We start from the raw sequence: 7374 nt of genomic DNA, 5'->3' as shown, positions 1-7374 counted from the left end.
GTTGGTCGTGCTGGACACAACCCACCAGGGCGCGCCTAGGGAGCTTGGCGCGCCCTGGTGTCTTGTGCTCACTAGGTGCCCCTCTCCGATACTTATTTGCTCCAGTAATTCTTAAATATTCCTAAATAATTCCCTGTGAAGTTTTAGCTCATTTGGAGATGTGCATAATAGGTAACTCTGACATAGCTTTTTCAATTCCAAAATTCTAGTTGTCGGCATTCTCCCTCTTTGTGTAAACCTTGCATATTATGATAGAAAAGGCATTAGAAATACTCCAAAAAACATTATTATGCATAAAAACATTATAAATAAGGAAATCATGATGCAAAATGGACGTATCAAGTCCCACAAGCTTAGACCTCGCTTGTCCTCAAGCGAAAAAACCGACATCGAAAAACATGTCCACATGCTTAGAGAGAGGTGTCGATAAAAACAAAATACGCCATAGAAGCAGCCTGATTATTATTATAACAACAAAGAACTTTAACATAAAGTTTTATCACACAACTTTTATCATATAACTTCTCATGAACAAGTAATAATTCATCACAACATTGAAGTAAAGCATAAACTCTATTGAAAACCAACAAACTATGTTCTCAGTCAACTTTGCAACTACAATCCATCATATATTCAGGAAGGGTCACGTATCAAAGCTTTTTGGCAAGTCCACATACTCAACCATCATTTAATATTCTATGATTCCTAACACTCAAAGCATACCCATGAGCAAAAAGTTTCAACCGGACACATAGAAAGGTAGGTGTTTATTATTTCGCCTCCCAATGTATTCAGCTCAAGGGTGATGTCAACAATAATAAATTCATGCTCACTCATATCCAACTGGATATATCACTGGTACAATGAAGTGCTATACAAACGGTTTTTAACCCCTTTCCGCGATGGTGTTCTGAACCGTCACCTAGTGAGTGACTGCGATAAGGGGTCCTTCCCACATGACCCAGAAACTGTCGGGGATATGCCCTCTCAGCACACATGCTCTGCAAAATGAGGTCGTGTGCGACCGGCGAGCAAGAAAATACGGTTATACGTACAATAGTGCTAAAAAATACAATTATACATGCGAAATCGATTCGGGTCGTAACTACATCCCACACAGTCAGTCCCCACTAATGTTTCCATTCGTATATACATCCCACACAGTCGCTCCAAGGAAAACATTTCGGTTCGCAGGTACATCACACACAATTTCCCCCCTTAAATTTGTGATAGCGTTGCCATCGCACACAATATTAACAATTTTATCGTTTGCGTTATTGAAAGCATCACACACCGTGCGTAGAAGAAATTGTGTGGCAAAGGCTGTCCATCACACATAGTTTGTATGTGGTAAACGTTTGCGCAAGGTGGCCTAATGCAAATAGTTTTGAAGAGAATGTCGTGTGTGCTTGTTCATCGATCCAACAACGTTTATTCCTAGAAACTATGTGCGTTTCCTTAGGTCATCGCCCACGGTATTTTCTCAATAATGGTTTGCAATAGCAAAACCCAATTAGCAGGCTAATTCACCATTAGCAGGATAATTGCCCTATTATTTATAATCCATTTATTAATCTGATTGACAATCATATTAAACACATAATATATTTTATTCCCATATTAAGGAAGCATGATTTCATAATTGAAATACATCAGACTACAACATGATATAGCTTCAGCACTCAGCTACGTACCCCATTACACAACTGCACCAGCACCAAGTTTCACATGCAAAATCTAGATCCTTTCGAAATTAGCATCATAGATAGTACATAGACATATGCATCTCATCAGGAAAACTGCTGAGGCGAAAGGCAAATATTGAGCCTTCATTGATGTTGGAGGTCTTTGCAACTTTAGGCCTGTGCCTGTGGATGATTGACCGTCCATCCTTCGTCCTCTTCAGGAACACTTCAATATTGAACCGTGGGTGTTGTATGAAAACCTTCCTCGCCTCCTGACCATAGAGATGGTTTGAGAGGTAATCATCAGTGAAATGCTTTGGAAAGGCCTGAAAACAAGGATGTGCATAAATATCTTATCTATATTGGAAATGGGGCAAAGGAATAAAAAAAGGCAAGGTATATAGTTAGTACCATCTTGTAGTGAACTGATGTCTTCTTCATTGTGTAGACAAAGATCTTGTTGTTTTTTGTCGTTAATTTCTTCGTCCTAACAATCTTTCTGAGTTTCTTGACTTGATTGATATTCATGGACAACTTATTTCCCCATATGCAAAAAGGGTCGAACAGTGGGTCAAAACCTCTAACAGCTGGACCTACATGTGCAAAACCAAATTGTTAAAAACCTAAATATTAGAATGGTTCCTGCAATTGCACAATAATGTGCTATCAGACAATGGACCATGCACATGCTAATCTCGATTTTAAACCTCAGTGCTTCCATTGTTTCCCTGCAACACATATAAGGTAGTTAGTCATCAGGTTAAGTAAGGGTTCACATGCTATCAGTAAAATATGTTGATGAAAAATAGGCACATTGCAGATTCATCAGATTAATTCAGGCCACATGGAAAACCCATGTACCCGAACCAAGCATGATTAAGAACTAGGAAATATAGCACTTGTATATGTTTCTCATGTATTAAGTGCAGCCAAATTCGATTTATTCCTCACATGCACAACAATACAAAATTCTACCCACGACAATTGGATATCGCATTGCAGAATTGAACCAAGCAGTTAACTAAACACCACAACAAATGAACCAAACATTAAATGAGCACCACATTGCACAATATAACATACTCATAATAGAAGATCAGAAAGTTAACCAAACCAAGCATGCTTAACAACTTGGAAATATAACAATTGTATTTGTTTCTCATGTATTTAGTACAGCCAAATTCGATATACTTCTCACGTAGTATACAACTATCTTCTATCGAAGTGTTGAAAGCTTTTTGTGTATTGATAAATTCTTTAATATTGCTCTCAAGATCATTCTTTAATATTGCTATCAAGATCAGAGGTGTTTCTATTATTATTATAGGTGGGATGACCATAGGAATTACCATAATTATTAGAGGAATTACCATAATTATTGGAGGAATTACTAGGGAAAGGCCTAGGATTGAAATTACCTATATAAGCATTGTTATTGAAATTATTTCGTGAGACAAAATTCACATTTATGGCATCACTAGTTTGCTCAATCAAAGTAGACAAAGGAACATCATTAAAATCAATAGGAACACTTTTATTAGCAACCAACTTCATAAGAACATCAACTTTTTCACTCAAAGAATTTATTTCTTCTACCGAATTGACTTTTTAGTAGTAGGAGCCCTTTCAGTATGCCATTGCGAGTAATTTGCCATAATATTGTGTAGAAATTTAGTAGCTTCACCCAAAGTAATTTCCATAAAAGTACGCCCCACAGCGGAATCTAAAAGATTACGAGAAACAAAATTCAATCCCACATAAAAAAATTGTATGATCATCCAAAGATTTAACCCATGAGTTGGGAAATTCCTTAGCATCAATTTCATCCTTTCCCAAGATTGTGCGACATGCTCATGTTCAAGTTGCTTGAAATTCATGATCTGGGTTCTAAGGGAAATAATTTTCACGGCCAGAAAATACTTAGTAATAAAAGTATCCTTGCACTTGTTTTAAGAATCAATACTATTGCGAGGCAAAGAAGAAAACCAAATTTTTGCACGATCTCGCAAATAAAACGGAAATAATTTCAACTTCACAACATCATTGTCCACATCTTTTTTCTTTTGAATATTGCATATTTCCATGAATGTGTTAAGATGGGACACGACATCCTCATTAGGAGTACCGGTAAATTGATCTGTCACGACAAGATCCAGCAAAGTAGTATTAATATCACAAGACTTCGCACTAGTGGCGGGAGGAGCAATTGGAGTGCTAAAAAAATCATTGTTGTTGGTATTTGAGAAATCACACAACTTGGTGTTCTCTTGAGTCATGATGACTATGCAACAAGATTGCACTCAAAAACAGATCTGACGAGAAAACAGCGAACGAAAAAGAGGGCGAATAAAACAACATTTTTTTGTGAAGTGGGGGAGAGGAAAACGAGAGGTAAATGGAAAATAATGTAAATTGCGAGGAGATGAGATTTGTGATTAGGAATCTGGTTGATGTTGAAGATCCTCCCCGGCAACAGCGATAGATATTCCTTTTGATGTTTGCTAGAACTACGCCGGTATTTCCCCAAAGAGGAAGGGATGATGCAGTATAGCGATGGTAGGTATTTCCCTTAGTGATGAGAACAAGGTTATTGAACCAATAGGAGAACCTCCTCACATTATGTAAACAACACCTGCACACAAATAACAAATACTCGCAACCCGACGTGTTAAAGGGGTGTCAATCCCTTTCGGGTACGACGCCTCAAGATAGGCAAAAAAACATGAGGTCAAAGTGGTAGATAGGATAAATAGATCGCAGAACAAATAAATTGTAGCAAGGTATTTTTGTGTTTTTGGATTAACAGATCTAAAAATAAATGCAAAGTAAAATAGATCGCAAAGGCAAATATGATGAAAAGAGACCCAGGGGCCATAGGTTTCACTAGTGCACTACAAAAAAAGACACATCCGTGACATTTTGGGCCGAACCAATTTTTTTCCTGTCATATTTATGACACTTTTATGACGATAATTGTGAAAAAAATCCGGTATCATCATAGATGTGGTGGGCTCCTACTTCCATGACAAAAAATCATGACAGAAAATGGGCTTTTCGTCCTGGGCGGGCCGGAGACGTAGCTGCATGATATTCTTTGGGCTGTCTATGACGGAAAAAACCATGGTAGAAGTGAGGGCGAGGAAAATTTCGGGGAGTTCCCGGTTATGGTGGGTGGTCGGGGGCCGAGCGATGCACGTTTCTCTCTTACACATATGCGCGTGTGTGCGAGGCGTTGGGCTCTAACTGAACCCGAGCGAGGCATTGGGCTCTAATTGAACCCGAGCGATTGCACTAGCTACGTTACTGAACCCGAGTGATTCCTTCGCTACTGCTGCTAACTGAAGCCGATTGAACCCTGCTGCCTCCTTCCCTTGATGAACAGTGAGCGTTGCTGGGGGGGTTTGGATGAACAGTTCCTCGTGGGGGTGGATGAACATGACCCCGTGGTTGCCTCTGAATGAACATGACCCTGATCAATCGAGCCGGTTGGGGCTGTATGAACAGGACCCCGTGGAGGGCTGGATGAATAGGACGACTGCATGGAGGGCTGGTTGAATAGTAGTCGATGGAGGGCTAGATGAATAGTAGCCCGTGGAGGGGTGGTTGAACAGGAGCCCATAGAGAGGGCTGGTTGAACAGTAGCCGGTGGAGTAGCGCGCGGTGGAGGCTGGATGAACAGGAGCCCATGGATGAACAGTCGTAGGTGGAGGCTCGAGGAGGTCGACGCTGGATGAACAGTAGCCTGTGGAGGCTGGAGGAGGTCGACGGTGGAGATGAACAGTATCCCGTGGAGTCTCGTTGAGGGAGTCCCGGATTAGGGGGTGTTCGGATAGCCGGACTATGACCTTTGGCGGACTCCTGGACTATGAAGATACAAGATTGAAGACTTCGTCCTGTGTCCGAATGGGACTTTCCTTGGCGTGAAAGCTTGGCGATACGGATACGTAGATCTCCTCCCATTGTAACCGACTCTGTGTAACCCTAGCCCTCTCCAGTGTCTATATAAACCGGAGGGTTTTAGTCCGTAGGACAAACAACAATCATATCATAGGCTAGCTTCTAGTGTTTAGCCTCTCTGATCTAGTGGTAGATCAACTCTTGTACTACCCATATCATCAATATTAATCAAGCAGGAGTAGGGTTTTACCTCCATCGAGAGGGCCCGAACCTGGGTAAAAACACCGTGTCCCTTGTCTCCTGTTTCCATCCACCTAGACGCACAGTTCAGAACCCCCTACCCGAGATCCCCTGGTTTTGACATCGACATTGGTGCTTTCATTGAGAGTTCCACTGTGCCGTCGCCATCAGGAAGGATGCCATGTCCCGTCCTTAAAGATGGCACTCTTGCTAAAGGAGCTTTGGCTATCGGCCAAACTCTCCGGCTAGGCGGTTTTCTTATGACCGCCTGTTCAGCCGCCGCGCCGATGATGACTTCTCGAGTCATCAAAAGCAATCTCCACGTCGACTCGGAACTCACCGAGCAGTTAGATCCGATGGAGCTCTCTTCCTTAAACGAGCTCTTGGATCGCATCGCCGCCCTGGGAGTCGCTACAGACTACGATCAGATTGGGTTTAAACCCGATCCAAGAGAAATTGACTCTCCCCAGGTCACCCACCACATCGCAGTGGTGAAGGAACAATGTGGCGAATCTATACCCATCTTAAGGACCAAATATGTCCGGATTCCCGATCACCCCAAGCCGGATACCCGCGGAGGGGAGGACGTCACTCAAGCCCTGAACCTAAAGTCAGGCAGCAGGCTAGATTCATAGGACATCATCCAAGAACCCAAGCTTCTGAATTCGGAAACTCCTTGGCCCCTGAGCCTCAGATCGGGCGAGGTTCTGGATTTAACTCCACCCGCCCACCCAAACATAAGGGATCTATCCCAAATTCGGCAAGAGCCCACGGAAACAGTACACCATTACTGGGCCAGATTCCTCCTGGTTATGAATAGGATAGAGGACTGCCGTGAGGAGGATGCAATTTCATTCTTCTGTAATAATTGCACGGACATCGGAATCCTCAACGCCATAAGTCGCCGTGAAATTACACGCTTCGCTGACTTGGCATCCATAGTATGAAAATACTGTGCGATGGAAAGTGTCCGGAAAACCGAAATAAAATTCTGGGACAATCCGACCCTTAATACAACCCCAGTCCAAAACAAAAGGGCGCATTATCGCCAGGCACCTGGGCCAAACACCAAAAAGCAAAAACCCTCTATAGGGTATGGAACCGTACTGGAGGGATGACTCAATGGACCCTGTAAAATTCATAGTACAGAGGGCGCCACACCAACTCATAGCCTTAGAGCATGCTGGATACTCCGGCATGTGGCCAGAATTGGCGAGGAGCTTCTAACTCCAGAATCCGCAGAACACCAGCCCAGGAATACCGGTACGATATCAACAATCTTCGAGACTTTCGCATCAAACAATATGTGGAAACGAACACTCCGCAGCCTTACCGAAGTCTACCAGGTAGCAACAATAAACCCATGGAGTGACACGGCTATTACCTTTAATGCCAGTGATGAACCTAAATTCCGAACAGCCCGAGCACCAGCCGCATTGGTCCTCAGTCCAATAGTGGACGATTTTCGACTTACCAAGGTACTCATGGACGATGGCAGCAGCGGATTGAACCTCATTTATGAGGAAACCCTTCGAAAAATGGAAATAGACTG

This window comes from Triticum aestivum, chromosome 2B, assembly GCF_018294505.1.
Source record: "Triticum aestivum cultivar Chinese Spring chromosome 2B, IWGSC CS RefSeq v2.1, whole genome shotgun sequence".
Lineage (NCBI taxonomy): Eukaryota > Viridiplantae > Streptophyta > Magnoliopsida > Poales > Poaceae > Triticum > Triticum aestivum.
This window is presented reverse-complemented; position numbering follows the sequence as displayed.